Raw genomic sequence first — 24,437 nt, 5'->3', positions numbered from 1 at the left:
GGCACATTACTATAGAATGGCGACAGTACTATAGGATGGGGACATTGCTACAAGGGGACAAGGATGGGGAACATTACTATAAGATGGGGGACATTACTATAGGATGGGGACAAGGATGAACACATTACTGCAAAATGAGGACAAGGATGGGGACCATTACTTTAGGATGGGGACAAGGATGAGCACATTACTGTGGGATGGGGACTAGGATGGGGCACATAACTACAAGGGGACAAGGATGTGCACGTTTGCTATAATGAACAAGTGAAAATGTTGAAAATCAGTGATCCCAAGGTGTGTAAAAAAAAAAATATATATATATATATATATATATATATATATATATATATATATTATATATGGTACCAATAAAAATGTCACTTTGTCCTGCAAAGAATGCGGCCCCCCCAAATTATTTTTTTTCCTCTGTGCGGCCTATATACCCAGCCGAGTTTGAGACCCCTGGTTTAAAGGTACATCAAACAATTGTAGTCTGTACTATCCTTTCTGTCTATACTTTCTGTATCATCATAAACTGTGGCATCTGTTCTTACTTTCCGAAACTCTTGATATGTCAGATCCATCACTTTAAATCTGCTGTTGTAAATGACCAGAAGTCCACTTTCAGCTCACAGGAGGTCCACAGAAGTAAACCACCAAAGATAAGGAATAAGGGTCAGGTAACTGCTACACAAATACTGAAGCATTAATGCCTCAACATCAAAACACATAAAATGTCTTTTCAAGGTCTAGGTCAGGGTTCCCCAACTCCAGTCCTCGAGGGCCGCCAACAGTGCATGTTTTCAGGATTTCCTTAACATTGCATGGGTGTTGGATCATCAACTGTGGAGGTGATTAAATTATCACCTGTGCAGTACTAAGGAAATCCTGAAAACCTGCACTGTTGGCGGCCCTTGAGGACTGGAATTGGGGACCCATGGTCTAGGTAAACCTATGAATGGAACTTTAACACTATATTATACTTCCCGTATGACCAGTGTTATAAGAAGTATACAAGAGAAATATACTGTATACAGTTAGGTCCAGAAATATTTGGACAGTGACACAATTTTCGCGAGTTGGGCTCTGCATGCCACCACATTGGATTTGAAATGAAACCTCTACAACAGAATTCAAGTGCAGATTGTAACGTTTAATTTGAAGGTTTGAACAAAAATATCTGATAGAAATTGTAGGAATTGTACACATTTCTTTACAAACACTCCACATTTTAGGAGGTCAAAAGTAATTGGACAAATAAACCAAACCCAAACAAAATATTTTTATTTTCAATATTTTGTTGCGAATCCTTTGGAGGCAATCACTGCCTTAAGTCTGGAACCCATGGACATCACCAAACGCTGGGTTTCCTCCTTCTTAATGCTTTGCCAGGCCTTTACAGCCGCAGCCTTCAGGTCTTGCTTGTTTGTGGGTCTTTCCGTCTTAAGTCTGGATTTGAGCAAGTGAAATGCATGCTCAATTGGGTTAAGATCTGGTGATTGACTTGGCCATTGCAGAATGTTCCACTTTTTTGCACTCATGAACTCCTGGGTAGCTTTGGCTGTATGCTTGGGGTCATTGTCCATCTGTACTATGAAGCACCGTCCGATCAACTTTGCGGCATTTGGCTGAATCTGGGCTGAAAGTATATCCCGGTACACTTCAAAATTCATCCGGCTACTCTTGTCTGCTGTTATGTCATCAATAAACACAAGTGACCCAGTGCCATTGAAAGCCATACATGCCCATGCCATCACGTTGCCTCCACCATGTTTTACAGAGGATGTGGTGTGCCTTGGATCATGTGCCGTTCCCTTTCTTCTCCAAACTTTTTTCTTCCCATCATTCTGGTACAGGTTGATCTTTGTCTCATCTGTCCATAGAATACTTTTCCAGAACTGAGCTGGCTTCATGAGGTGTTTTTCAGCAAATTTAACTCTGGCCTGTCTATTTTTGGAATTGATGAATGGTTTGCATCTAGATGTGAACCCTTTGTATTCACTTTCATGGAGTCTTCTCTTTACTGTTGACTTAGAGACAGATACACCTACTTCACTGAGAGTGTTCTGGACTTCAGTTGATGTTGTGAACGGGTTCTTCTTCACCAAATAAAGTATGCGGCGATCATCCACCACTGTTGTCATCCGTGGACGCCCAGGCCTTTTTGAGTTCCCAAGCTCACCAGTCAATTCCTTTTTTCTCAAAATGTACCCGACTGTTGATTTTGCTACTCCAAGCATGTCTGCTATCTCTCTGATGGATTTTTTCTTTTTTTTTTCAGCCTCAGGATGTTCTGCTTCACCTCAATTGAGAGTTCCTTAGACCACATGTTGTCTGGTCACAGCAACAGCTTCCAAATGCAAAACCACACACCTGTAATCAACCCCAGACCTTTTAACTACTTCATTGATTACAGGTTAACGAGGGAGACGCCTTCAGAGTTAATTGCAGCCCTTAGAGTCCCTTGTCCAATTACTTTTGGTCCCTTGAAAAAGAGGAGGCTATGCATTACAGAGCTATGATTCCTAAACCCTTTCTCCGATTTGGATGTGAAAACTCTCATATTGCAGCTGGGAGTGTGCACTTTCAGCCCATATTATATATATAATTGTATTTCTGAACATGTTTTTGTAAACAGATAAAATAACAAAACTTGTGTCACTGTCCAAATATTTCTGGCCCTGACTGTATATGTTTACTCATTGATAGATAATGTGTGAGATTTCCTGTCTTCAATAGTTCATACTGTAAATGCTTAAATCTTTGCTGATTAGTAGAATTGACTAGAGGTGTAAGATAAAAGGGGCACGGCAAGGTGCCAAAAGTGCGCAGGGCCATATGGAGGGGGCAGAAGGGTAGAGACAGAGGGCAAGAGCAGCATACTGAATGATAGCTATGGTTAAAAGACAATCAACCTACAATAGTTTCTACAATAGATCCCAGGAGATCCATATGAACAATAGTATTTGTAATTTATAGTTATGTTTAGACAATTGTATTACTGATACTTGCTGGTCAGTTTCCAGTGGCCTAAATATCTTTTCTTCACAGTCTTGTAGAGGTGGTTGGGTGGTACATTCTCACATAGCGACATCTCTTCATGCCAGTCTGAGGAAACCGCTTCCTATGAGCAATGCTGTCACTCACTTTAGGAACTATTGAGTAACTGAGTGTTCTGTGCTGCATGCCATAATGATAATGCACTCCAGGCGGCCAGGATATAGAGTAGCTTCTGCGATGGAGACGTGTAGACAGTGTAGACCTCGACAGCTGATAAAAGATTCACAATGTAAAGCATTTTACATAATACCACATTTAAGAGGTAAACTCAAAATCTTTAGTATTAAATCCAAGATGAATGCATGAGATATACAGTATGTATACTACACATTAAAGTAACCCCTCAGTCCAAATCATAAATTTAACTTGATGTCAAATGTATAGTCAACAGACCTGGTACCTTTGTTTTAAATGATCATGTTGCCTTTCCTCTATTTTGGGGCCTCCTCTGCATCCTCCCAAAATGGCCACAATCATCTGAAACCTGTGTTTGAAGAGCATTCTAAGAGGTCCCAGACTGGTCCCCTCCTCTTCCACTGTCCACTTATAGGACCAGTGCCCTTGATGCAAGCTGAAGACTAGTTTTGATAATAAAAATACTGGAAACCTAATAACAGGAGATAATGCCAATGCAATTATGGCTTAAGATCAGGGGCCACTGTGGCACATAATACCCTTCTGTGCTACCCTCAACCATCTGCTAACAAACATAATAATGTACAGTCACATGTATTTTCCATGACATGGAGAAGAGCAGTGGTAAGTAACACGTATTTATGAATGATGTGCTATGTGGTGATTTCTGGGGCAGCCATATTTTGGCAGAAAGTCCTGACTCCTGTGGCACAGTAATGAGTACATCAAGTGAAGAAGTGGCTATGCAGAGTGCTCCTTAATTCATTGTAGTCTATTGGAGAAGTGAAACATTCAAATTTCTCAGCGTCTGGTATACACTACAATGGCGCTAAATTGTCACAGTGACTTAGGTGAACCCAGGGGAGCTTATACTAGCCCTAAAGCTGGGGCCCCTGCGCTCACCCTAACCCTGGAGGTACCCTTGATGGTAGGGAGGTCCAGGTCACCACTCAAGACCCTATCTCCTGTCCTCGTCCCTGATATTATGACTCCCCCTCCACAACTCACCACCCAGAGGGAATGGGCAAGAACAAACGTCAACACCCCACCAACGAATATGGCCAGACAGGACAGGGGTAACAAAAAAACAACTACCACTCGTACACATGGCAACCAAACACAAAGGAGCCACTAAAAGTGCATGAGGGGAAACAAAATAAAAGAGGGGAAGGACAACTGACTATTGGGTCACAACTATTATACAATAAACAGACACACCGGAAAATGCTGCAACAAACACCAATGCTGCAGCCCAAAGCACAACGGAGAAAGATCACATGAAACAGCTCCTTCCACCTCCTGACTCAACTTCCAAATGATAGGAAATAACCAACACCCTGTGGTGGATGTAGAGGGTATTAATAGAACCTGGGCCTGGTCCCAACCAGAAACATCTGTCCAGGAGTCAAGAGCTGCTGGAAGGAAGCCTGGCATTAACCCTCTCCTCCCCAACATAAGACAAAGTGAGACTCTGACCCAGAACATGACACAAAACTCCACAAAAGAGGAAAGTACGTGACATAAATGCATGATACTGCAAACCCATGAGGAGGGCATTTCTACCTTGCTGTTAGGTGAGAGACCTAAAAATGGAATTGACCCTTCTCAGATGATTATAGCACATACTTTCAGTATGCAATAAATGTCTCAGAAAGTAATACCATAGTAAGATTGTGGTCCTTGGAGATGGATGAATCTGATAATGTGGACCTGGGACCCAAAAAGGTTGTGCACCCCTGCTTTAGATGATTATTTGATGATCACTATGGAAAACAGTTGATATGAATCTCTGATATAGATATTGACAGGAAAGCTTTTGCTACAAAATATTACAAATTCACACATCCTACTAGAAAAAAATAGAAAAAAAATAAACAAGAATTGGTTAAAGTAATATTAACCAATACAGGACCATCCAAGTTTGGGAAACTTCTCACGGGGACATATTAAAATACAAATCAGTTTCTCAACCCTTGCTTGTTGCTTATTCAGGTGGCTTCAAGAAATCTGCACAGTTTGTACTCTGAATGTTTAATAAGCTTAAAACACGAAATATCTAATGCGACGTGAACTTTCTAGTGTTATTTCATCACCGTAAAAGCAAAGTCTGAGAATCAGTCATTGCCTAGGTTTGAATGTGAATTCCAGCTTGTAATACCCAGGCTAGATGTTTCAGGAAATCAGTATTAACCTATTAGCATGCAGTTTTCCTTGGAGTAGAGCCATCTTCACACTGAGACTGATTCCCTGCTCCAAGTCTTCCTGTCACTGTTCCGTATCCTGGATCTAGCCTAGGGCTGCCTTTGACGGATCTCCAGCCATTTCCTGCATTCTACACTAGCACTAATTGAATTTTTGGGTGGCCTTGCTTATTTATTTTTACGGAACACACTGGGTTATATTTTCATGGCATTTTCTCAGCAGTGCAGCATTTCATTCTCAAACTCAGTGTAAGAAGAGGAGAAGAATGAAAGAGCAAAAGCAGGGAACATGCTATGGATTGAAATGGAAGAAATCTATGTAATAGAATCTGCATTATGAAACGGCACTGCAACGTCAGACTTGAGTTAAATTACATTTATATACACATCGTTTAGACAGAAACATGATATTTGGTCATAATCCAACTCTCTGTATGCTAGACAACTGATTAACTGAGATTTTATATATATATATATATATATATATATATATATAAAACACACATATATGTATGTATATATATATATGTGTGTGTGTGTGTGTGTGAGAGTGTGTGTGTGTCTCTCTCTCTCTCTCTGTACATATATATATATATATATATATATATATATATACAGTATATATATATTTACATTGGCTATATTTTCTAATATTTCTGGCAATTTTGAAGGTTTTTAAAGCAGTATTGAAAACAATATTATACACTAATTCGTTTTTCTTAAATATGAATCCTTAACATATTTCTCATGGCTATATTCAGATTTATTTGTGCAGCATCATCTTCTAGAAATGCTATATATTTCAATATGTACCAATGCGGCTAAAAACAGAATTTACTGCAAATTAATTTTTCGGATTTTGTAACATGCCATTTAAACAGTCCAGTGTGTGTGTGTTTCCTATGCATAATATTCTTTTATACATAGTACAACTGAACTTTCAGGTATTTCTAATTCATTGTATAATAGGTCTTAATGTAGAAATGTTTCTAAAAATAAAATTGTAAAAGTTTTAGATCATATATTGAAGATTGTGCAAAAAATGCTTATGATTATTTCAAAATTGTTGAGATATTGCTATTATTTTAGTTGTACCATCCTCACTTTATAGTCAGTGAACAACTTTGATCTAGACTTTCACAGCATGTTATGTAACAAATTCCTAAGAAATATGCAGGAAATAAAATGGCTCCTTAATACCCCTTTTAATTGTTGTATTCTGCTATAACAACCCCATAAAGACAAAAAATACACTAAAAAACATTGCAAAATAATATATAAAATGCTATTAATCCCAATATTTTTGAGAAATAAAAAATTATACTGCAGTATACATAAAAAAATTCAAATTTAAAGAATACTAAAGACTACGACAATATATAGCATTTTTGCAAACAATTTTGTGACACAATTTTATTACATCTCTACAAAGCAAATAAGATAATAATGTTATAGGAATGTTAAGTAAAATATTATATTACGATAAATCTATAAGTGTAATTTACACTAAATTCTTACATTTTTCTGCTCTAAAAAAAAGTTCATAAAAAGTGCAAAATACAGAAAATAATACTAAATTACATAGTGACCTATTTAGTATGCCTAATGAATTCTGCAGCTGCCAGAGTTGTCTTCTATATAAACTTCCTGACTAAAGACACAAGAATGTTAATCTATTTAAATATTACCAAAGCGATAAAACAAGAGCACTTCGGACTGATTAACACTCTATGAACACAATGATATTGCTTTATAGGAAACATATATAATAAAAATGATTGCTTCTACTTGAATATTCACTATTAAAAAATAATAATTTTCTTGCCCCAATTTTATTAAGGGTTAGTTTGAACATTAAAGTGATCTGTGTATCTATTCCTTCCAGGGAACGACAAAAAATAACACTTGTAGTAGTTCAGCTCTGTGACTTGGCAACATCTGTAAAAAGTATGATAAATGTATGTTTTTCTAATGAAGTACTTTAAATATAACTTGTCAGGACTTACCGCTACTTTCAATTAATGTTTTTAGTCTTAAGTACATTTTGAAATACCAAGTTTTCCCAAGATGCCAATTAAGAATTCCTCATAGATAAATTTATATTTGGTCAAGAAATCATTGAGGTTTGTTTCTTTATATATACAGTATATATATATATATATATATATATATATATATATATATATATATATATATATATATATATATATGAAATTTAATTCATGTTATAGAACAAAACCTCTGTAGTCCAAGCTGAACAAGATCAAATGAAAGCAGCAATACAGGGTTAACTAAATACAGTACAGCACTAAATTGTGTAAGAGTATGTTCAATGGTCTTTTTTGGGACATGAACCTTCCACTTTCGACATACAATGCCATAGACGGTACAGATCCAGAGCAAATCTGATTGGCTAGAAGATTCTGGCAATCGGCGTAGACATTTTTCATCATAAAACATTGGCATTACTGAAGTGCAGGAACTTATTTGCTATCTACAGTATAGAACAGTGTGAAACGACATGTCCTATATTGTGTTTTAGCTGTGCCAGGATTAGCTGCTCCTTTGGGCACGAGATGAGGGTAGTTAAACAATGAAGAATCTCCTTTGCTCTACAGAGAAAGTAATTTATAGCTTTCATCAGTTATTTATGGTTCCCATTAGTAAGGACTAGCTTCATCAACTTACTTATGTGATCTTTTTTTCCCTTCTTTGATCCATGTTTTCCAATTTGCTGACGATTTGAGGTCCTTGATAGACATGAGAGATCCCGATCGGCAAAGATCAGAAAATTTTAAAAATTGCACAATCTTTGGCTGGATTGGATCAGAATCGGACATCCGAACATTTACTGCAAAAGTCGTCGATCTTGCCAAGGATCGGTAAATGTGCGGATGCCAAAAAACATCCAGAAATAAAGAAAATCCAGCGCTGTCCTCAGATCAGTTAACAATTTTTTTTTTTATTATTTGAAAAAACCTTTTAAAAATCATCAGGTAAGCAGCAATAGTATGAAATATTATTGATAGAACCTATCAATAATATTTCATACTTTTGCTGCTTATCTGATGGATTTTTAAAAAGTTTTTTCAAATAAAAAGAAAATATTTTTTTAACTGATCTGAGGACAGCGCTGGATTTCCTTAATTTCTGGATTTCTTGGTAACCCTGCTACTCAGTGCGCAGAATCCCAGCTAATATCAGATGGCAGCTGATCGGCGAGCTGAATCATTCCTCTTTTTTTTGAACCGGCAAAAAATATCCTCTCCCTGCCCTTCACAGCCATGTCAAGTATTGGCATGGCTGTGATAGTCCACAGTCAGACTGTGCCCCCCCCCTCTGAGATAGCGTCTGTGATTGGTTGGAATCACAAGCGCTGTCTGTGTTCTTATAATGGGAACATAAGGGTATATAACCCTTGAATTCTCACATAGACCCTGTGCCTCTCCATCTTGAAAAAGCTCTTGTACCATGCGAAATGCGCGTCGATAAAGTCCAGGTTCCTCACTGGGGGGTCTTTCAAACTGAAGGTTTAATCTTTATCCATCTGACTTCCAGGTAATTAACTTTCTATTTGTTAGGCATTATATTGAATGGTTGATTTGCTTATATACATCCCACATGGGATTACTCCTATATTGGGCCTTATAGCTGTCCTCTGCCATTCATATGTATAGTCCTGGTTAGTCATTATATTATACCCTCAGTTTGTGACACTTCAACACTGACCGGGGGTCTCAGGATTCACCTGATTAAGATTTTAATGTAATTAATAACACTGTGGCTGATTTATTTACAGGATTTATGGTTACCCTGAGTATCTTTGGTGGTTTTCCTGAGACCATGTCTGTGTAACAATTCTGTCCATGTAACAATCTTTATATTCCCCCACATGATTCATTTTGGTGATGTCTTATCATGTTTTTAATTGTCTATTGTGGTTTTTTCATATCTAATAAAATTGTCCGTTTTTTGCACATATACTCCTTGTCCTCTTGTGTATACATGTATCTCTGAGTAGTGCAGTCTGGGGTGGTGGTCCCTTGTGACCGTCTCTCAGTACTATTGCCTCTAGTTCTAAATATTGAGGTTTCTGTATTTGATGTGTTCTTATAATGGTGTAAAATAAATAAATAAATAAAAATGTCATAGTTCCCCCCCCCCTGTATTGATACCATCACAGATAAAGCCACGGCTACAGGCTGCATCCCCCAGCTGTGTGCTTATCGTGGCTGTGTATCAAAACAAGAGGAACTACATGCAGCTTTTTTTAATTATCTAAATAAATCATTTTAAAAACCGGCGTGCAGTCCCCCCCAATTTTGATACCCAGCCATGGGAAAGCCCAGCAAATAGGGTCTGGTATTCTCTCTGGGGACACCCATGGTTATTACCCCTCCCCACCTAAAAATAGCAGCCTACAGACACCCAGAATTGCAGGAATCTATCTGAACGGAAATGCAGAATCATAGTGAGGACATTGCAATATTCGTCACAGGACACAAACCAATTCTGAAACCAGGAGTGTGATGTGGATTAGCTTGGTAACTTCATGTGGTTGGGCACTGAGGTCAATAGGGTGCTAATGGAGACCAGTATGGCAGCACCTATGCTCAGACACAGCAAGAACCACCAGCAGGAGCTGGGCTGCAGGGAGATAACATATAGTGACCCTTAGATACTATGTTGAATTTTATATAAAGAATTTGTCAAATAAAATGCTGCATGTCAACATCTACTAAAATATATTACTGTATTAAGTTTAGCCTTTCCGAATTATGCAGCTTTTATTAAACCCAATAGGCAGGATTCACTTCAATTTTGATCTAGTAATAGGGGTGTATATAAAGAGAGGTGAAGTCTCATGTATGCCCCATTACAAATTTCATTTATTTATTTTTCCACTTCTGCCTTTGTTTAAAAAAAAAACTGCAGTTTTAAGTTCTAAGACCTTTTCGCAATTGAAGATTTTCAGTATAGAAATTATATGTGACCCAGTGGGTAGCACAAAATCAAAAAACAAGTTTTCCAAGAATTAGTTTCAGTGTTCACAATTCAATAGGACATTTGTGCAAGGCATAGTCCTCAGTGGTAGAACAAATCGGGGCCACTAGGTAAAAAAATGCTCATTTTGTGAATATTCCGCATAAATCGGTAATGTTCAGATCATCATGCAGTGCATAGTTAAGCAAATTGCCGCCGATCTCATTCTCGGGGCTCCAATTAACATGTCACAAAGTTCAACTCGATGATCCTTAGAATAGATCTAATGAATACTGTAACACAAAAATCCATTGTGTAATACTGCATCAGCGAGTAGCTGAAAATCATTGCTTGGTCACGTAAATTCAGGTTTACATTGCACTGTTACTAGTAGAAGGGACTGAATTCAGTGCAAGCAGCAAGAATTCATGTACAATTCCTGTCGACTGTTAACAGTCCAGGCTGTGAAGTAATAATGTTGGGAATTTCTTTTTTGTACACTCTGGATCTTCTGATACCTTTTGATGAATGTTTGGAAAGTAAGGCTTACCTAAGCCTTGTGGTTGACCAAGTTTATTCCTTCATGGCAGCAGTTTAACCTATGTCAAGTGGACACTTTAAGCAGGACAATGCAACATTTGTGAAGAGTCATATAGTCGGACTGCTTCCAGGAACAAAGTATTGAACTATTTACTTGTCTTACCTGGCTTCCACAGTTGCCAGTTATTAAAACGACACTCTTTAAGGTAACCTATCAGTTTTTTGGCCTATAAGTTTCTTGGCCACCACTACAGCATTCTAACATACTGTATATAAGAGCCCAGGCCGCTGTGTAGAACATAAAAAACACTTTATAATACTCACCTAAACCGGTCCCTGCGGTGGATGTGGGTCAAATGGGCGTCTTCATCCTCCAGTGCCGGCACCGCCGCTTTCGGCCATCTTTGTCACCGCCTCTGTCGTCCTTCTGAAGCTGTGGTGCATGACGCATCCGATGTCATACACACTCGCCGGCATTCAGGTCCTGAGCAGACGCACTTTGATCTGCCCATTAGCAGGGCAGATCAAAGTATTGTAGTGCGCATACACATGACCGGCGAGTGTGTATGATATAGATGCATCACGTGCACAGGCTTCAGAAGGACGACAAAGATGGCCAAAAGAGGAGGTGCCAGCACTGGAGGATGAAGACGCCTATTTGACCCACATCCACCGCTGCAACCGGTTTAGGTGAGTATTATAAAGTGTTTTTTTATGTTCTACACAGCGGCCAGGGCTCTTATATACAGCATGTTAGAATACTGTATACAAGAGCCCACTGGTGGTGGCCGAAGCTTATAGGCCAAAAAACTGGTGACAGGTTTCCTTTACATTTTCCCCTGAGAAGCTCAACTCTGTATCTTCTTATTTCTTAGTTTCTGGATGGTCAGACACTCCTCCTTGAGTAACAGTTCTGGTGAGCAACAGAAGTCCTGCACAAGTTCTGCTGTAACAAATTAAGTTATCTGTGGTTTGTTTCAAATATGCACTGTTATCACTATATTTATACATACAGATACCAGAGCATTTGAAAAAGCAAGCAACTCAGGACAAAGCAAGTGATGATTAGGAGAATTGCTCTGAAAGCAGCCGATTGTTGGGGATGGGTATTTTGCATGATCTATAACAGCAGTTGATCAGGAGCTAAGAGTGATGGGTAGGGGGGTGAGCAGCTTACTGCTGTATAGAAATCAATGAGCTGGAGAGAGGTGGCTGGTATATTAGGAGTTAACTCCTCTACTGGGATCTGGACAGAAAGTTAGAAACTACTGGTCTCATTGCAGGAAAATGACAGCAGAGAGAAAAAGCGAATCAATTGCAAACTTGTTATTTTTTTTAAGTAATGCAATTTATATAACTTTAATTAATATAATGCAACTCTGGAACAAGGTAGACCAAGAAGTTTCGTTCATGTCATTGCCTCCATGTCATTTATGGAACTACAAGAAGCTATCCTGTCCATGTGAACAATATTGCCCTGAACAATTTCAACACCTAATGTGATGTTTGGGAAGAAAAGAGAGGAAATCCAATGAGCTGGCAAAATGGATGAGTATATAAAAATATTTTCTTTTGCTTTTAAATTCAGCTTATTTCCACATTTTAACAAAAAATGTTGTGACCTTGAAGAAGTTTCCAGAAAGCCGAAACACGTTGTCGTGTTAGACAGCTGCTCCTCTTGTCAGACTGTTAATGCCGCATATATACAATTTTTGTATGGATTTTTAATGAAGACTTGAAAATATGTTTATATACTCATCCATTTTGCCTGCTGGCTGGATTTCCTTTCTTTTCTTCTAATTGCATCAGGTGGGACTCACACCCTTATCCGGAGAGAGATGTTGGGTGTTATACATTGATTCAGCAGCATCAGCTACTACAGCGGTAAGCTGGCTACATGTGTTTTATAATGTGATATTAGCCACAATGAATTGATGCAAATGCTAAAGGAAATCCAGTGTTGCTTGTTTGGTGTCTCTAATACTGTACAAATAAAATATATCTTTGTACCATGTTAGCCAGTAAATTGTAATTTTTACATTTAAAAATTTAAATTTAAAAATTGTAAATATAAAAAAAAAATAAATTAAAATTTAAATTTAAAAATTGTAAATTGTAAATGTAAAAAAATGTAAAAGAACTGAGTCCTACAGTATTAGAACCGATAGTCCTCAGTGGTTGATACCTTTTAATGGCTAACTGAAAAGATGGTAAAAATAGCAAGCTTTCAAGACTACTCAGGTCTCTTCATGAGGCTTGTGTTATACTGAGCCTGATGAAGAGACCTGAGTAGTCTCGAAAGCTTACTATTTATTACCAACTTTTCAGTTAGCCATTAAAAGGTATCAACCACTGAGGACTCGCAGTTCTAATACTGTAGTCACTCAGTTTATATTCTCTATTTTTCTATTACATATTTTGCAAAATAATAATGGAAATAGTGGACATTCCAAACCTGGAAGAGTCCAATCATTAAAATATTTTTTCACATATATTCATACAGATACAAATGTGTTGGTTTGGGTTTTTTTGTCATCATGAATGAATTACTCACTTCTAAAAAAAATGTGCAACATTAACACAAACTATTTAAGATGATCATAAGTAGAAGTAAAAACATAGCCAATATTATATGCACATAGTATCTCATTGTATGAAGAACATTAACAAAAAAAGCAAGTTGAAAAGAAATGTCACCGCTCCCATCACTTCCTGAGCATTAACACTGTAATCTATGAAAAAATGAGTATTTTTAGTTGCAGAAAATAATGAATGTGTGTTTTTGTAGGTTTTGTTTAGGAATACAATGCTGTAGGTCAGTAGTGCACAGACTCGCTGGATCCCAGTGTTCTTCTATGAGCCAAGAATGAAAGCAACCAGAATTGTTTCAAGCTTCTGAAGATTATTTAATAATACAAAAGACAGACTGTTGTTTTTGATGTGGAATACTTGACTGAACCTAGTTCGGAAGCAAAAAAAAAAAATTTGTGTGATATTGTTGCGCCTTATCCTGAGAAAGTATGGGAATGTGCCACAAGGTGGACACATGATGTTATCAGTATTGTTTCAGTGTTGTACATATTGTGCTAATACATTTCAGCTTGTAAAGGCAAGAATGTTTTCTTAGGTACTTTGGCGTCTTTCTTCACTTTGAATATTGATCGTACACATTCCAAACTGGTCAGTATCACCTTAGATGCATATATTCAAAATTCTCATTATTTCATGCAAACTGTTGACGTAAAGACTTTATGGGTTATTTGTTTAACCCTTTACCACCGAAGCCTGTTTTCACCTTCTTGACAAAGCCAAATTTTGCACTTCTAACCAGTGTCAATTTACGTGGTCATAACTGGAACGCTTCAAGGTATCACAGTGATTCTGATATTATTTTTTCGTGACACATTGTACTTCATGATAATTTAGGTTGAAATTGTTACATTTATTTGTGAAAACATCAGAAACTCGGCAAAAAATTAGAAAATGTCACCATTTTCAAACTTTCAATTTTTATGTCCCTAAACCAGAGAGTTATGTAACGCATAATCTAATATATAAAGCTGAATGTGTGTATGTGTGTGTCTGTGTGTGTGTGTGTATGTGTGTGTGTATGTCCGGGATTGGCATCTGCACCATCGCAGCTACAGCCACAAAATTTTGCACACTCACACTTCTGGACCCCGAGAGCGTCATAGGCTATATTTTGAGGGGAAATTTTAACCTCGCGCTTTACAGTTATTCACCAAAAAATCTGCCTCCATTAAAGCGAATGGAGCTGGGAGCCACAGTACAGCCAGAATTTCAGAAGAATGCGAAGCCACACCCTTATATGGAATGTTGGCGTGTCACAATGCAGCCAGGGAAAGAGACAGACACAGACAGGGAAAGAGGCAGACACAGCCAGGGTAAGAAACCGATACAAAGAGACAGACAAAGAGACAGACTAACATGGAAAGAGACAGACAGGGAAAGAGACAGGCAGGGAAAGAGAGGGAAAGAGAGAGACAGGTTAAGAGACAGACACAGACAGGTAAAGAGACAGACAAAGAAACAGACAGACACAGGGAAACAGACAGTGAAAGAGAAGGACAGAGACAGACAGGGAAAGAAACAGACAGTGAAAGTGACAGAGATAGATAGACAGGGAAAGAGATAGACAGGGAAAGAGATAGATAGACAGACAGAGAAAGAGATTGAGACAGACGGAGAAAGAGACAGAGACAGTCAAAGACAGACAGGGAAAGAGACAGACAGACAAAGAGATAGAGAGAGATATATACAGAGGAGGAGAGACAGAGAATGGGAGAGAAACAGAGACAGTTACTATCCCAGGCAGCGGATATTGTGTGCAGAATAAATTTTTGTTAATACATTCTATTTTGTTAACAACAGTTATTAACGCGGGCGAAGCCGGGTAGTACAGCTAGTAGTTAATAAATAACATTTACCACATGTCTAGTTTACATCAGCATAATTTTGTAAACATTTTTTTTGTTACGAAGTTAGAAGGGTTAAAAGTTTATCAGCAATTTATAAGTTTTTTTAACAAAATTTACAAAACCAATTCTTTTAGGGACCACATTATATTTGAAGGACCTTTGAGAGGCCTACATGGCAGAAAATACCCAAAACTGACACCAATTTAAAAACTGCACAACTCAAAGTGCTCAAAACCACATCCAAGAAGTTTAGGTGCTTCACAGGAATTAAAGCACTGTGGAAGGAAAAAATGAAAACTTTACTTTTTCCCCACAAAAATGTTCCTTTGGCTCCAAATTTAGCATTTTCACAAGGGTAAGAGGAGAAAATGGACTACACAATTTGTTTTACAATTTCTCCTGAATGCACCAATACCCCATATGTAGTAGAAAACTACTGTTTGGTTGTACAGCATGGGTCAGAAGTGAAAGAGCACCATTTGACTTTTGGAATGCAAAATCGGCTAGAATCAATAGTGAATACCGTTTTGTGTTTGGAGAGCCCACAATGTGCCTAAACAGTGTGACATCCCCACAAGTGACCCCACTTTGAAACTAGACCCCTTAAGGAATTTATCTAGATGTGTGGTTAGCACCAACCCCCAGGTGCTTCACAGAATTTTATGACCTTGAGCATAATATGTTGTTTTAGCCATAAATTTTTAATTTTCACAACAGTAATAGGTGAAAATGCACTGTACAATTTGTTGTGCAATTTCTCTTGCGTGTGCCGATACCCCATATGTAATGGAAAACTGCTCTTTGTGCACATGGGAGAGCTCGGAAGGAAAGGAGCACCATTTGACTTTTGGAACACAAAATGGGCTGGGATCAATAGCAGATGCCATGTCATTTTTGGAGAGCCTCTGAGGTGCCTATACAGTAGAAAGCCCCAACAAGTTACCCCATTTTGGAAACTAGACAACTCAAGGAATATAGGAATATATCTAGATGTGTGGTGATCACTTTGAACCCCCAGGTGCTTCACAGAATTTTATGATGCTGAGTACTGAAAAGAAAAAAAAATCAAATTTTTACCTCAAAAATGTTGTTTTAGCCTTAAGTTTTAATTTTCACTAACGTAACAAGAGAAAATGCACCATACAATTTCTTGTGCAATTTCTACTGAGTACAGCAATATCCCTCGTGGTGAAAACTACTGTTTTGGCACATGGCAGGGGTTGGAAGGAAAGGAGAGCCATTGACTTTTGGAACGCAAAATCATCTTGAATCGATAGCAGATTCAATGTCGTGTTTGGAGAAACCTTATATGGGTGGGAATTTGGGGAGCAGAACATTTTAGATCAATTTACATTTACCCTGTACTCTATGCTGAGCACTTACATTACGTCGTTCATCTTCATCTCCGAAATATGTGATTAATATGAAACCCTCGAGGGATCTGTGGCGCCCTGGACAAGCCAGGTCATCACAGGTACTGCAACAACACACCCCACACCCCGGCTAGGCACACCGAAGTCAGACAAAAATCCTTGTTGCCTCCCTCCAGGGGCTGATGTCCACACCAGGGGGTGGAGCCAGGCGGTTAGCCCCACCCACCGAGGAGTTCACAGTCCTGGAGGCGGGAAAAGGAAGGCAGTGCAGTTAGGGAGTTGAAAAGTGAAGTGGCAGTAGAGGAGACTGACCGTGTCCGGGTGCGTGGCCTGGACACATACAGCAAGGTTGGCAGAAGGTTGTGACCATCTGCAGGAGGGGCTGATTGACGTGAACCGTAAGGACTGGGGACGGGCAGTGGCCCGCCGGTACCGGATCGGGGAGCGAAGAGAAGCCAACACCATTCGGCAGGGCCTACGGATCCCGACCAGGCTTGGAGTCGCCGTAAAACCGGTCAAATCCGTTAGCGAAGGGAACCTCCGGGGTTTCCCAGCAGTCAAGACCCGATTGAAGGCAACAGCTCAAACCGTGAAGGGAAATACAGTCACCGCCAAGGCTACAGTTCCCAGGGCCAGAGCCTGCGGGCGAAAGGGGCTCCCTCAGCCTCCATCCAAGCTGGGGAGCGGGTTACCGGTGGGAAGCCACCAGAACTGAGAACACAACGCAGGTGCAGGGAAAGGCAGTCACCGCCAACCTACCGGGAGAAGAACCACCGCAGCCGTCTGTGGGACCCGTCCATCCAGCCGTTTGTTTTACCGGAGACTTTGAATTCATCATTGGCTGAGTGAGTACCACCGTGCCGTGCGGCACCGCGCTGCCCCCGCGACCCTGCACCTCACCAGGCCCTGTAACCCACCTGCCATCCCTCCCTCACTGGGCCCCGGGACAACCAACCCCCCTACCCACGGAGGGGAAAAACAACATCCAAGCTGCTCCCTGTCATCGCTCCCGGGATCCCCGTCCAGAGCAGCGGTGGTGTCACAACCGTGGGTGGCGTCACGGACAATAAATCCCCACAACCATTCCCCTTTTCACTCACGGGCGAGGAGCGCCGCTCGAGTCCCCGGGATCCGGCCCACCGCTCGAGCCACCACCGAGCAGCAAGCGAAGCAGCAGCAGCGCCGGACCCAAGCGTGGTGAGCGCAGTGTCCCCTCCTCCGCCCATGACAGATCCAATTACCAATGAGGCAGCAGAATTACTCCATAGTCCGTTTGGCCTATGTTCAGCAGTGCCCTTCTTTTCAAAGGTGAACAAAACTGTTGTTGACCGCACTTTTATGCACTCCAAGAAAGACACGTAAAAATATATATAGGTATTTTTAGGTTTGGCTATTAACACACTAAAATATGTTTGGGTTTTTTTTTTACAAAAAATGTATTTTGCATCAATAAATTTTGTACTTTATAGTTTTTTTTTCTGCCGACAGAGTCATGTGAGTGCTTGTTTTTTGTGGGATGAGTTGGAGTTTTTACTGATATTATTTTTGCCCACATGATATTTTTTGATCGCTTTCTATTCTGCTTTTTGTGAGGCAGAATAAGAAAAAAAAGAGGAATACAGAAATAGTTTCTTGTTTCTTTGTTTTTAAACGCCATTAACTGTAAAATTGATAGGACAGCTTTATGCTTTGGTTCAGCACGATTACTGCGATGTCAAATTTATATTGCTTTTTTTATTTTTTGCCGCCTTTACACAATAAAAACTATTTTATAGAAAAAAAATGTTTTTGCATTGCTGTATTATGAGAGCTATAGCTTTTTACTTTTTTTGCTGACAGCTGTATGGGGCTTATTTTTTGCAGGACAAAAAAAGAGGTTTTCAGTGATACCATTTTTATTTACATACTAGAAGGTGGCCCGATTCTACGCATCGGGTATTCTAGAATTTACATATTGTGTAGTTAATGTATGATTTTTGTTATATAAATATATAGATGTTGTTGTGTGTAGTTACCAAGTGTTTGTGTAGGGCGCTGTACATGTTCTGGGTGTTGTCTGGGTGTGACGGGGGGTGAGAGCGGTGTTGTTTGTGTGTTGCGTTGTGTTTGTTGCGTTGTTTGTGGAGCGCTGTGTGTCTGTAGCGTTGTGTGTGTGTGTTGCGCGGTTTGTGTGGGTGTGGGGTGTGTGTGTGTGTGTGTTTTGGTGGGAGGTATGTTTTGTGCAATGTGTGTGTTGTGCGGTATGTGCGTATATTTGAGTGTGCCGCGGTATTTGTGTGTTGGTGTTGTGTGTGTGCGGCGTTGTCTGTGTGTGTGGGTGTCTGTGTAGGGCGGTGTTTGTGGTTCCCAGTGTGTGTGGTGTGTTGTGCAGTGCGTGTGTGGCGGTGTGTGTGTGTGTGTTTTGGGGCAGGTGTGCACCCCCCATCGTGCTCCATCCCCCATGCTGCGCACCCCCCCATCGTGCTCCATCCCCCATGCTGCGCACTCCCCATTGTGCTCCATCCCCCATGCTGCGCACTCCATATAGTGCTCCATCCCCCATGCTGCGCATTCCCCATCGTGCTCCATCCCCCATGCTGCGCACTCCCAAACGTGCTCCATCCCCATGCTGCGCACTCCCGATTGTGCTCCATCCCCCATGCTGCGCACTCCCAAATGTGCTCCATCCCCCATGCTGCGCACTCCCCATCGTGCTCCATCCCCCATGCTGCGCATTCCCCATCGTGCTCCATCCCCATACACGCATACACCCGATCGCATACACGCACACACACATTGACGATATTGCACATACGTGCTCACACTCACAACATCCGGAGATACCACATGCTTCTGGCCATGTGATCTTCTGGCAGGTCCTGGAAGGTCACTGCACGCACAGTATCGCCGCCGACAAGCAAGTGATATCACTGTAAGTTGTGAGTGTGTGGATGCGATCTGATGTGTGTGTGAGGTGTGTGTGAGAGTGATCTGATGTGTGTGTGTCTCTGTTGTTATGTGTGTGTGTGTGTGTGTGTTCCGCCGCTGCAGGACGTGGATGCGATCTGATGTGTGTGTGAGGTTAGTGTGAGAGTGAGTGTGATCTGATGTGTGTGTGTGTCTGTTGTTATGTGTGTGCGTGTGTGTGTGTTCCGCCGCTGCAGGACCTTGATGCGCTCACCTGGGAGTCGGTGTACGCTGGTAACCATGCTACACAATATTACTCGATGTGTACCATGGTTACCAGCGTACCCCGCCCCCCGCTCGCACGGGAGCCCACACCAGCGTACGCCGGCAACCCCAGCAATGCGAGGGTATGTGTCGGCTGGGTTGCCGGCGTACGCTGATGTGGGCTCCCGGGGGTACAGCACTGACCTGGGAGTCGGGGCTTCGTATCGGTTCGGGGAATGCGTGCGGGGGCGGGGCCAGAGCGAGCGTGCAATGCGTGAGGGCGGGCGGGGCGGGGCCGAGTTGCCAATGCGTGCAGGGGGCGAGAGGCCAATCCATGTGGGGGGCGGAGCCTTGGCGAGGCGAGCGGCCAATGAGACGCTTGTCGAGGTAAGGACAGAATTTTGGAGCAAGACAGACAGACAGACAGACAGACAGAATAAGGCAATTATATATATAGATAGCTTTTTTTTTTTTTGGTTCTTTATTCCTTTTTGGGGGGAAGGAGGGGTTCTGTTTTTACAGGTGCTTTTCAATTTTTTCCTATATCCCTATATGAGACATTACCCTTTATTAGTCTGATCACAGGTATAATCTATTGCATTACACCAGCATTGCAATACATTATACCTGTCAGTATTACACTGATAGATCACTTCTTAGACCATGCTCTTGGCATGGTCTAGTAGGCACCCATAGCCAGGTAACCTGGAAGTTGTCATTTGACCTCAGGTTACCCTGGCAACGATCCGGACCCCGTGATCATGTTGCGGCGGACCCAATCGATTGGGAGAAGGAGCGAATTAGTAGAGAGACTATCATTACCTTTGAATATAATTTTGCCTTAAAGGAGAAATAGTGTAAAAAATATACTCAAAAATGGGACCCTTGGATTAAGGTTTTAACACAGAATTTAGGTATAAACAAGTCCACGGATTAATATTCTGTTTTGCTATTACTTTGTTGTATTATTACTTTGTCTTAACTCATGTAACATAATTTTAAATTGTTCATTCAGATTTTTTAATATTTTGCTATTTAATAGATAAAGTTAACTGATCTGTCATATGTAAACTGCTTCTATTTATTCGCCTGTTTTGACCCTCCTTTAATTATTTTCCCTTTTTTCCCTTGTTTTTCATTTCAATCAGAATATCAGAGAACAAATAACCACCTAAATTAAGTGGTTGCTGACAACAGTGCATTGTCTCTTTTAAGAGATCCCCTTGCACACAATGTTTGGCTGTATGATCGAACCAACTTATTTGCCAGCCACTGTAGTTTGCCAGCCATTTTGGTCAGCCTGGTACACAAGCAGATTACACAAACGTGTACACTGTACACACACAGCGAATCAACCCCACTAAGCAATCCGGGAAATCTATCTGCGAGGCTGGTGCAAGCCAAGGTCAGTGCATTACAATACACTAAAATAGTAGATGACAACTGACTTTCCTACTTATATTAGCTATGCACTGTTGAGCTCTATACATAAACTGCTCTGTGCATTACAGAGCACAAGGAAAAGTAGACAGAGCAACAAAGTGCTAACATAGCACTCTCTAAGGGTATGTGCACACGATCAGGACCCGCTGCATCCTGGACGCGGCAGGTCCTAACCTGTGGGGCCGCGAGTCTCCTCCACAGGAGACTGTAGCTGCCTGTGCCCACAATCCTAGATCGGGCAGTTGCGGTCTCTCTCTTCTGTTCTCCCTGCGGAGAACACTTGTGTCTCTGCAGCAAAGAATTGACATGCTTGGAAAGCTGCACCGCAGGTCAGTTTACACTGTATGCTGTATATGCACAATGGGCATGAGATTTCAGGTAATCCCATCCATTGTGCTTGTACTGTACATCGCACTGTTTTGGACGCAGCTGAAACATACTGCATTCAAAACGCTGTGAACCTTGATTGTGGGCACACAGCCTAAGGCTATGTGTGCACTAGAGCGTTTTACCCGTGGATTTACCCGCGGATTTGCCGCGGAAATTTCTTGAGAAATGTCTGCAATCTTTGTGCAGACATTTCCCAGCAATTTCTATGACAAAAAAAAAAAGCTGTGCGCACTGGTGCGGATTTTTCTCAAGAAATTTCCGCGAGAAGAATTTCTCGAGAAAATTTCTTGAGAAAATGAACATGTCCATTATTTCCGCAGGTACCCTGCGGATTTCGGCAGTACAGCCTGCAAAAATCCGCAGGGAACCACCCGCGGGAAAATCGCGGCAATTCCGCGGCTATTCCGCGGCTAATCTGCGGCAAATCCGCATGCGGATTTGGTGCGGATTTTTTCCGGAGGTCCGGAAATCTTTCACTCTCAGAAGTTTCACAAGAAATTTTCTTGAGAAACTTCTCATTTCTAGTGCGCACATAGCCTAAGGGAGTCTGTCAGTAGGATCAACCTTCGACAGCCATCTACATGAGTATGCAGGTCACAGAAAGTTGACTAAAGCTGTTACAATCTATGGACCGGACACAGATCTGCATAAGAATCTACCTCCAGAGCTTACTTTAAATGAAAGAAGGCATTACTAGTGTGAGCCATGTAATGACTGACAGTCTGCGAAGCAAAATACAAAGACAATATATAGAAAACTAAATAAAATGTATTTTTGACAATTTTAAAAAAAGTTTTAAACTGATATTCCAGTTAGCTGAACTCCTGCCAATCGTTCATGACTTGACCGACACCCTAAATTTATGGAAAGAAAATTTTATCAATACAATACAATATAAAAACAACTTGTTAAGTTTATTTGATGCCATTGTACAATCCAAAATTTATAATACATTTTCCCTGAATCAACCACTGCAGACGTAGATGATCAGAGAATATTACCAATATTGTGCATTTACTAAAAAAAATAATGATAATAATAATAATAATAATAATAATAATAATAATAATAATAATAATAATAATAATAAAAAAACATAGGTTTTCCAGTGGAAGGCTTAGTGGGGTTAGAGAGAATTTGGCTCCATTATTCATTTTTTACAATTTACTGGAGTTGCTATTTAATATTATCCCTGAGCACCCTGCTGAGATTTATTTATTTAATTGACCATTACCTAGAGCAGGACTTGTGTTCGTTTGTGTTATGTCTACAGAGAAGTTCATTTCCTAATGTGTCTGTATCCGTATGATGGTCTGAAATTTTCACTGTGAACAAGGATATCTTGTGCGCACTTTTTCCAGGCAATATTCATTCTTCTTATGATGAATGTACCTAGCCAGAGGCTCTATGGCCAAGAAAAATAAAAGTGATGATAATGAGCACATTTTTAAGTTTGTATTTTATCAATTATATTATATTTCCTCTTCTCCTTATAATATAAAATCATAACAATGTATCCTGGTATCATTAAAGTCATTGCATAGTTTAACAAAAAAAGAAAATACAACATATATACAACATATAAAATAAATATGAGCATAATAAATTTGCATTTTGATGTTGATATTCCCTCCTGCAAACTCCATTCTGATTTACATTGTATCACAAAAGTGAGTACACCGCTCACATTTTTGTAAATATTTTATTATACCTTTTCAAGTGACAACACTGGAGATATGACACTTTGGTACAATATAAAGTAGTCAGTGTACAGTTTGTATAACAGTCTAAATTTGGTGTGCCCTATAAATAACAACACACAGCCATTAATATTTAAACTGTTGGGAACAAAAGTGATTACAATCCAAAGTAAAAATGGACAAATTGTGCCCAAAGTGTCAGTATTTTATACAGCCACCATTATTTTTCAGCACACATCATGGAGTCACGAAGGTACCATGTCGTAGAGTGGTCCCCTCTATCTCTATTGTCAGGAGATCACAGAGCAGGGCTACATGCATACTCACACAGCTTAATACTCCTGGGTGTACAGATATCCCTGGGTCCGGTGCTACAGGAGTTAAATAGTTCGTCTAGTCTCCTAATTCAGGATGAAAAGCCGGGCCTCAGCTGTTCTGAGTTTCCCATTCATCTCTGCTATAAATACTCCCATATCAGCTCAAGGAGTTGCCTGTGATATTCTGCTTTAGCTAGCCTCAAGATTGAACTTGTCAGTTGAGGACTTGGAAGTAATTTTGGAATCTGTAGCCTGAGATTAAGCAGCTGAAGAGTCTAGCACTCCAGGTAATAAATCTGTGTTCAGTGATATTGCAGCCCCCTCACAGAACCAGGTTTTAGCGGCCGCTGCTTCAGAGCAAAACCTACCTGAGCCTAAATTAGCATTACCAGATAGGTTCTCCAGAAATTTAGACAAATTTGTTGTATTTAGGGAGGCCTGTAATCTTTACTTTAATCTTAGATTACACTACTGAGGTACCAAGGAACATTGGGTGGGGATAGTTATCTTACTCCTCCAGAGTGATCCCCAAGCCTTGGCCTCCCTCTAATCCTGGATCTTTTTAATCAGATTGTCGGGGCTAAATGGTTTACCAAACTGGATCTGAGGGGTCCTACAATCTTATGAGTATTAAGGAGGGAGATGAGTGGAAAATGACTCAATACCCTTGAGGGGCATTATGAAAATCTCATCATGCCATTTGGTT

This window comes from Anomaloglossus baeobatrachus, chromosome 6 (genome assembly GCF_048569485.1).
Source record: "Anomaloglossus baeobatrachus isolate aAnoBae1 chromosome 6, aAnoBae1.hap1, whole genome shotgun sequence".
NCBI lineage: Eukaryota > Metazoa > Chordata > Amphibia > Anura > Aromobatidae > Anomaloglossus > Anomaloglossus baeobatrachus.
Note: the sequence above shows the minus strand (reverse complement) of the source record.